This window comes from Clytia hemisphaerica, unplaced genomic scaffold, assembly GCF_902728285.1.
Source record: "Clytia hemisphaerica strain Z4C2 unplaced genomic scaffold, Clytia hemisphaerica genome assembly, whole genome shotgun sequence".
Lineage (NCBI taxonomy): Eukaryota > Metazoa > Cnidaria > Hydrozoa > Leptothecata > Clytiidae > Clytia > Clytia hemisphaerica.
In genome coordinates this window covers 544,088-553,785 of record NW_027104215.1, presented here as the reverse complement: position 1 = coordinate 553,785, position 9,698 = coordinate 544,088, and the positions used below count along the sequence as shown (strand labels likewise).

At 33.2% G+C, this 9,698-nt stretch overlaps 1 long non-coding RNA gene across 1 annotated transcript; it reads right to left on the bottom strand.

Moving 5' to 3' along the window:
* Positions 1-2,867: 2,867 nt before the first annotated feature.
* On the bottom strand, positions 2,868-4,181 carry LOC136815722 (uncharacterized). The gene is made up of 3 exons (XR_010847757.1): positions 4,092-4,181; positions 3,559-3,671; positions 2,868-3,284 (listed from the first exon to the last, which is right to left on the bottom strand). It is a non-coding gene; the product is annotated as an uncharacterized lncRNA (long non-coding RNA).
* Between the last annotated feature and the right edge of the window lie 5,517 nt (positions 4,182-9,698).

Genomic DNA, 9,698 nt, shown 5'->3' with positions numbered 1-9,698 from the left:
AAGGGAAAATCGGAGAATGAGTTTAAAAGCTTGATAAATCCCGATAATTCGAACCTTTATTGTGAGAACTTTGATTGTTTAAAGTAATAGGGCCGTTAGATCAGACATTAGGATTTAATTGAACCGATAATCTACTACTATCTTTTAAGAAAATTTATCCATAAGGGATTTTCAAAAAAACTGATGAAATTTAAAAGGACTTTATTGACTTTAAAAGTTGCTAAACAAGAAACATAAAATATAAACACAAGCAAACGTGTTTCTTTCTTCAGAGGTGTGGGAAAAACTTGATATTTACAAAAACTGCCACAGGACAAATTGTTGGCCCGATTAATTACCGTGAAAAAAGAAAAAGAAAAATACAACAAATTACATTCGAAAACACGCGATATAAGGGATGCGATCTATTGATTTTTTGTAAGAAAGAAGTTTGAAAGAATTTTCAGTTCATTTTTATCAAGGCTTATATTGAAGCTCTTTCATTAGATTTTTTTCATTGTGTGTAGCCTCATTTTTTTGTTTGTCAAACCTCATACTTTTAAGATAATCAATTCGCGTTGGTCTTGTATTCATGGTTTTGTAGCATCCACCTATGCAACTGATTCTTATAAAAAAGAGAAATGCGCACAAAATTTCTTCATTTTTATTTTTCAAACTTTATTAATTACATAAATATGTACAAGAAATAGAATAATTCAATATGTTTGGTCCCCTCCCATTGTACTTTTGTTAGGGCCTGACTCCATCATTCTAAACCTTGAAAATATCAAATTGGATAGAAAAACTGACTCTTTAGAGGTCATTACATGGTACGTCTTGCCAGGTAGGTGAGGTGAGGTAAAAAAATACCCCTGTCTCATTTAACCTATTTTTGAATGTTCTGTCTTTTATTATAAACGGTTTGAGGTTCTGATGCATTTTTAAGTTCAATCATTTGGGCATTGCTCACTTCATTATAGCAGACTCTTTGCCAAAGTTGAGAGTGTTCTTATTTCCCCATTTCAAAAAAGTCTTTGTTAGATAAGTCGTTGGCAGTGAGAATGGCTTCAAATTATTTTTGGTAATTTTTGCTAGCCTTTAATTTAAAGTGTATTCGGCCTCTGCTGATATTTTGTTTCGCTGATACTTAGTTTTTCTATGGTATAAGCGATAAATTTCTTTCTAGGCGAGAGGTTATTTTAGCGATCAGTAGTACTTGATTTTTTCAAAATGGTTTATTGAGTCTGGATTTGCTTACAAGCGTTATGCTTACAAATAAAAGTGTAGTCTAGAGTACAGTTGACGCTCTCTAATTCGACGTTCTACTATTTGATAAGCTTCCTTATTCGATGAAATTGAAAGTCCCCGTCAACAAGAAACTCTCGTGAACGACGCTCCCTTATTTGATGAAAATCTAATTCCCCTTGAAGATCGAATTAGAGAGCGTCAACTCTATTTCAGAAAGTGCACAAGAAACAAGGCACGCGATAGTTGGACGGCATAAGAGGAGACTTTTCGCTTCGCGTGTATCGACAACCAATGTTTGTTTTGTCAAGTAGGGTTTATCCTGTGTTAATCCTTGTCCTCTAAAAATGGAAAATATTCCTTTTCAAACTTGTGTTGTTCAACGCTGAAAAATTTGCGTGTTTTAAAGCCGAAAGGATATCATGATTTTTGCTTTCAAAGCCAAGATTTGGTAAAAAAGTTTTTTTTGTCATTTTTAGATTGTTTCTAACTTAGGCTTAATAGGTTTAGATGTAAAGAAGAAGCAATATTTCCTTGACACGCAAATGGAGGTGTTTGTAATAAACCAATTATATTTCATCCTCCATTCAGTTTCTTGTAAAGCTTAATCACCAGATAAAAAAAAAACTTTGGACACAAAATTTCGCAACAACAAATACCTTAAAACCAGGTATCGTATATCGCAGAACCTTTTCATCGAGTGCGGTGTGGTTTTAACGAAAACTAATGAAAAAGCTGATAAACCTTTTTGTGGCTATCAGTTTGGTTAACATGTGATACCTCACGCTAAGAGAAATTCACACACGTACAAACACTGACAAATCCTAAGCGTGTTCGTTGTTTCAATATACATAGCCAACTCTCTTTAATTCGAAACTCTGTTATTCGAGTCTTTCTGTATTCGAACTAAAATATTGGTCCCCTCAGATGGGGAGTGGTATAAATTACTCCCTGTTATTTGAATTTTCCTCGAATTCGAAGAAAACGTTTAGATCCTTGTAGATCGATTTAAAGAGAATGAATTGTAATGCTGACAATAATAAAAGAAACACTTCAATATTTCTTCAAACATTCTCTAAGATCTACCATTGCCCATCTAAAAACCTGTTAAATCTTTTTATTATAAAGTCTCGAAAACTGAAGCCTCGATACACAACTCATGAATAATAAACCAGCTGCGCTGGAAGGTCAGCCCTAAAGGATAAGATAGTTCAAAGGATAAGCTGGATCAAGAGAGAGTAGAAAAAAGGATGTGATCACAAGATAACGATAAACTACTCTTGGAGGTGGCTTAGACAAAATGGGTGCAAAAATCGTCAACATTTTGTCAGGGTCGATTACACATTTTTTTATAAGCAACCGAGTTGCTAAGGGCTCAGGCCTCAATATGGCCCAAAAAATAAGGACCTTGCTTAGCAACCCTGAGGCCTCAAATCCAAATTAGTAACTTTTCTCCTCAGCAATAAAAAATAACTTTGACAAAACTTGAAAATCTTCGAAAAATGCAAAAATGTGCTTGAAAAATTTTAAGCAACCTTACAAGCAACTTTGAGCCTGGATTTCGAAAAACCCTTAGCGACTCCAGGCCTGACCCGAAAAATGGAGTTTCTTATAAAAAAAATGAGTAACAAGGTTTGATAAAATTTCATTTTTAACATAAATTTTTAACAATGTTGTTTTAGATAATCATATAATTGTCTATAAATATTAACAATATTACTATTGTACAATTAATTACTTCTTTGCAATACATTTAAAATATGTAATACTCTCTAGTTGAAATAAAGTCTTTAATTATTGTCCAATACCAACGTCATTCCAACAGCAATAATTCCAATAACAAGACATTGAATTAGATACAGGATAGGTATACTGAACCAAAAATTCATTGCAGCATCATAATAGTCCAATAACGAATAAGCTTTGAAAAAACATTGGTCAATCTAATCGTGAAACGTGATAGTGTTTAGTAGGATACGTGAACGTGTGTAATTTTTTCAATTATACCAGCATAATAGTGGCGTTAAAATTTTGCAAATACATGGTCGCCTATTGAATTTCTGTAAAAAAAAGATATTTTAAAATATTTTCTTCAAATTAAAAACAAGAGTTGACTTTATTGAAAGGGTAGCATGTATAAAGTAATCATTGTAGTAAACATTCACTTTTTTGACATTATATTATTCATCAAAATATCAATTGACCACTATACAAACTTTTAATGTAGGTCACTTTGAGGCTTCATTGATTTTAAAGCCTGAAGGGCTAGAGCAAAATCTTTAACCTTTCCCGGATAAGGAAAAGTGAAGCCACTAAACTCAATGTTTATAGTACCTTGTTTCGATTTTAGTAGTGTCGATATTCAAACTATTGGATGGGAAGCAATATTTCCGTCGTTGATAAAGAATCGTGATATTTGGTTATTGATTGATCCCTGCATAGCATATCTGCAACAAAACAATGAAGATATTAAAGTCCCATACACTGGTAAATAATCTGAAATAATAACAACATGAACAAAATCACTTCACTCTTTAAAACTTAGATCATTCATGATTAATTGCTTACGGTATAGTCCTATACTTCTTATCAAATATTTTGTACGTTAAAGTAATGAAACAGAACGCTTGCTAACTAGCTAACAAATCCCTTTTATTCTTTCATTGAGACAAAAGACTACAGTATCATAGATTTTTAACGTTCTTTGAGAGATGGCTGGACGAATAATCGAACCTCGTAAAAAGACATTATTCAAATGAAAATAGAAGGACTATAAAAATATTGCTTTCTAAGATATACCTAGAAACACACGTTAAAGTGTCTGCGTTAGCAAATTTTGATGGATCAAAAAGAGACCTTTAGCTTACCTATCACTTTTATGAACTCTTTCAGTATTCAGGTGTGAAGAAACGAACCAATGGTTTAAAAGTACCTATCCATGATGAGTGAAATGATTGAGTACATTGTACCAAGGCGATGGTAATACCAAGCTCGAACGATGCAAAGCCATGGACTTTTTCGATACTATAAACATGTAACACCAGATACTAAAACAACAATAAATAATCAACGAATTACCAACATTTTCATTTCAACACCAAATTCATTCATATATACATTTTGTCCATTATTCTTTTGTCACTATAGAGATTTGAGTGTTCATTTTTAGTAAAGTTTGCAGAATTTTGATTTATAATAGAGATTTATATGCAAAAAAGAAAATATAAACTATGAAGATAAAAAGTAATTACAAAAAATGATTTTATAGAATGTGAGGAATAAATATAATTCGAAATTCTGTATAGAAAATAATTCAAATTTTTGTATAAAAATAATTCAAATTTTTGTATAAAATAAATTCAAATTTTTTGTATAAAAATAATTCAAATTTTTGTATAAAACGCTTTAAATAATTGATTTTTAAAAATGCAAGGTACAAAAAACTATAAAAAGTAATTCAAATTTCTATGTAAAATAAGCAGAAAATGTATGGTTAGTGAGGAAAGTCCTTTTTTAATGATATTAATTTCAATTTTGATCACAGACATTCAGAGTCTTTGGGCTAAGATCAACACTCCTAACACATCACAGGAAGATAAACACAACGATACTTGACTGGTTAGGCTCAGTCAGTTTACATTAAAGGAAGAAAATTTTAATGGGAATTTAATTTGGCGGATGACAGGAAAAATTTTGAAGGTGAAAATGTTTAAAATACCCCTTTTATGATCTAATAGTGAAACATTGAGAAAATTTAAATTTGAAAGGAATTTAATTTGTAAAAATTAAATTTGGCGGGAACTAATTGTGGGGATTTTGGCCAAATCCGCCAAATTTTCATTCTGCCAAAATTTCTTCCTTTAATGTATTTAATAGAGTGACCTGAAAAGTTATTTCTAAAAATCAACACCAAAAACACGACATAAAGAACAAAATCCTCACACCAGCCATATTGTATTGAATCAGGCCCCCAAGCAATACAACCATGCGCATGTAACATTTCAGCGTTGAAATAAATTTAATTTAAGTCTATGTAAACCAATGCGCTGTCTTGGAGCTTTCTCTACATTTCAACGAATAAAATATTTACATACACATGGTTGTGTAAGAAGGAGTTGCAGATCTCAACAGCAAAGTTTTATTGAATGTTACAGTTTATCAAAAATTATTTTAATTGCTCTAGAGTTTTGCAACTCCTTCAATCCCACCCTCCCCTATACCCCCATGTAAAAAACTTTTTCTCAAGTCGGTCAAGTAGGTCAAATCGGCTAAGTAGGTTAAGTAGGTTAAACAGGTTTGATAACTATGTGTTGTTTGATATGATAAAACAAACTCCATCGTGGTCTGAAAAATACATGTCCTTTACAAAACACTTGACTTCTTTTTTATCTGTAAAGCTATTCTTTAAATAAACATGGTCAAGAAGACCACCTGCTAGATGGGTTGGTTCATCCACAATCATTTTATATGAAGAAAGTACTTCACTCAGGAATGCGTTTTCAGGATCTAATGCATCAATGTTGAAATCTCCAACAACAATGTCTATATCGTCATATGTTATAAGTTCCAACAATTCTTCACGAAAACTGTTTCTTGAATAAGCAGGTGGTTTGTACAACATTAAAAGTTTGATAGGTCGGTTACTGAAGGTTTCTTTTGAAAATTCGATACAAGTGTAACCTGCCGCTCTATTACATTCTAAAATTTGAATTGAAGAATTAAAACAACATGCATTGTTTTGGAATCGATTAACAGAATTGTTGTTGTATTCAATATTGAAATCACCAAGTATTTGATCAACTTCATTTGTATCACTTGAAGGTGACAATTGAGTTTCAGTAAGACATAATAAGTCACTACTCATAAGAGTTTTACACTTTGCAATGTCAATTGCATGTTTCTTCAAAGAGCGAACATTAAGGAGTGAAATTTGAACATGTTTGTCTGGAGTCAAAGCAGAAGAAAAACTTTCAACTTTATGCAAAGGTCTATCTTTTCGTAAACGCTCATATTCAAGTCCTGCCTCGTTGTTCGCACGGATAGCTTTTCTATCGTATTCACCTGTCAAAAACAATCCATTTATGTTTGTTACTCTGGATAGACTAACATACATTTGACCTTCATTGAAATATCTTTGCGATAATAGATCAAAACTTACTACTGCTGATTGAAGTGTTAGTCCTTGAACTTTATGACTTGTGCATGCATAGGATAAGACCAAAGGAAATTGAGTTCTTCGAACCATTAAAGGTTTTTCCTTTTTGTTTTTGTTTTTCTTTTCCTTTCTTGTGTTAAAAGTGGCTTCTGCCCTTTCAATCAATATCCAATCATTTTGTCTACACACATGATCTAAATTAGGTCCTTTCTTGCCTGCTAGAACATCATCAAGTTTAACATAGACACCTGATATGGTATTACCAGAGTTGTATTTAAATCTCATTACTGTTCCAACTTGACCGTTAACCAGTCTATCAGTAATGTCAATATTCTTGCAAATTAAAATTCGGGCACCTAATTTCAATTCTAATACACGGGCAAGACCACCTGTTTCTCTTGCTTTTGCAGTTTCAATAAATCTGACATCTTGGTTTGTTAAATGCTTAGGAACTTCATCTTGTGCAAAAATCAAATGCTTTTCAGTTGGTAATTCATTGAGTTTTTCTATGTTATATGCATCAACTGGTTTATTTTCTGCAAAAATATGAGTTACATCAGAGGGATAATCTGGACTGTCTTTTGCAATAAATCTAGATTTTAAAAGTTCTTCCTTTTCTTTGTCTAGCTCGCCTAAACGAATTTGATTCAAGAGGTCAATAAAATCAATATCATCTCTCTGTCTCATGATCTCTGTCAATTCAGCGATTTGGAATTTACGCCATAATTCAAACCCAATTATACCATGTACTGTGGAGCAATCCGGTTTGTAGATAAAATCTTTAAAAATTGGTGGCAGTTGATATAAATCACCACAAAGTAGAACTGACTTTCCAGCAAAAGGTTTATCTACTTCAAATATTTTGCGTAACCTTTCATCAATATTTCTAAACAAGCGGCTAGACACCATGGAAATTTCATCAATCATAATAACTTCCACACATGCAAGTTTCTTTTGCAAATTTTGCTTTGATGATGCATTCAGTGGAAAGAAATCTGTAGTAGGAATAATCAAACCGCTGTGTATGGTGGTTCCATTGACATTAATTGCTGCCACGCCAGTTGGTGCAAGAACTAAAATTCTTTCTTTTGTGGGTTCTCCTCCTCTGTACATAAGAAGTTTTGACAAAGAATGATAGATTGTTGTGAGTAAATGGCTTTTTCCTACGCCTCCGCCACCAGTTAAGAAAATATGAAATGGCTCAATACATTTAGGCACTTTTGAAGAAAGGTTTTTAATGAAATCTCTTCCCCATTTGTGAACTACATCAAAAACTTCTCTTTGTTGGTGATTTAGAGATCTAATACGAGCATGTACTTCATTATCTGGGAGCAAAATTGATTCCATTGGAATTGAAGCTCTGGCATGAGTAGTGTCATTGTTATTTTCATCATCCGATTCTTCATTATTGTTTGCTCTACTTTGAAGCTCTGCATTTGTTTCATCATTCTCCTGCTGTTCAAAATCATTCATATTGAGAATCAAATCATTTCTGTACCTTTCTAATGCATCATCTACTAAACCAGCATAAGGTTGGATCAAAGCTCTGTTTCTCTCAATCCTTTCAATGACACCTGGTTCCAATAGCTTTGCAGTATAATTATTGTGTTCTTGGGACAATAATTCGTTCTCATCAAAGAAAGGTAAGTACAGCATGAGTAGGTGGTGGGCGTAATCTTCTGGGTACTTGTTTCTGTTAGGCTGATGAAGTCGAAGTACAAGTGGAACTTTGCGGCATTTTAGTTTACCTTTCATTGAACAAAGTTTGACAATCTTTGGGTAGTTGCTTGAGAGATGGTTTGATTCTATCAAATCATCTTCCAATTCATTAGGCTGGCAATCATTTTCACTACATTCTTTATAGACAACACTGTAGAATCTCAAGATTTGCATAACACATTTCAGCAATAGGTTTATTAGGTCCAGTTCTTTCTCTTGGTCTATCACAATACCGGTCAAGCATATTACTTTTGAAAATTGAAGTACTATCTTCAGGCAACTCATTAATTTCATCTTCACTAAGGCACATTCTAAATCTCTTTTCTGGGACATTAGTATTTGCAAAAGTTACACCTGGATACAGCTTACGAAGCCATAGCTGTGGCATACTAAGATACACTGCTTCTTGCACTGACACTTCTCGCTTTGACACATAGGCATGCGCAACAGATTTCATTTGTTCATATTTGTCACCGCCATTTTCAAAAGCATCTTTAACAGCTTGGGTCATAGCATGAGATATTTCATCTTCAGTTTTAGAAAGATATGCACACATGTAAGTTGCAGCTTTGTAATAATTAAATACTGGTTGAATATCCAGATTTGCTTGCCAAGCTTTAAGACCTTCTGTAAAGTAGTTATTGACAAAGCATGCATTTGTATTGCGTTTTAAGTAAATGTGAAAATCGTCATCTTCAGATACAGAGAGAGCATATTCATAATCTTCCTTTGGAATGTCTAATTCAGCTAGGACTTCATTGATGGTAGGAACTGGATTAAAATTTTCTCCATCAGGGTTGAAAAAGTTTCTTTTATCAGGATTAAGGTTCTCATTGATGTAAGTCCTTACTTTTGTCAAAACTTCTTTTCGCAGAGCAAGTATGGCTTCTCTTTCCTCATGTGGTAGTTCTTGTGGCAAGGGCTCAGAAACTATTGTTTTCTCAGAAAAAAATTTACCAAAATAAAACCTGCAGGGAGTGTTTTTATATTTACGGCAAGTTTTTGAATGGCGGTGTAGTTGGTATGTCTTCACAAGGTTAAATAATTCGGGATCCTCTTCTACGGATGGTAAATAGACCTTGATTATTTTATCAATGAACATAATGTACTCATCTTTTGTTTCCTTGGTCAATACTGGTGCATTTAAAATCCACAGAAAGGAATGAATGTGAGGGCTTCCGCGTACTTGAAATTCTACTCGAATAGCGTAGAAAGTTGTTTTACCGAGTGGGCCGTCCAAAACAATCGTTTTAAAAAATACTTCTACTCTGTATTGAAAATGCCTTGCTACAAGTACAGGGTTACTATTTAATAAATCACACCTTTCGTTATAAGAAAGATTCTTGATAAATTCATCGGTTACGTTTTGACCCTTGAGTTTGTAAATTATGGAGATGAGTTCGTTCCAACGAAGGTCTGCACAACTCAATGTCTGAAAGAATGTTGGTGGTCCTAATTGTTTAACCATTGCTAAAACTTCTTGCTGGAATTTTTTCCAATATGCTGGAGTTCCTTTAACAGTACTCATAAAGGCAAAAGCTTTATCATTTGCTATGAATTGCCTTACTGTTTCTTTGAAATTCTGACTTAACATACCAGC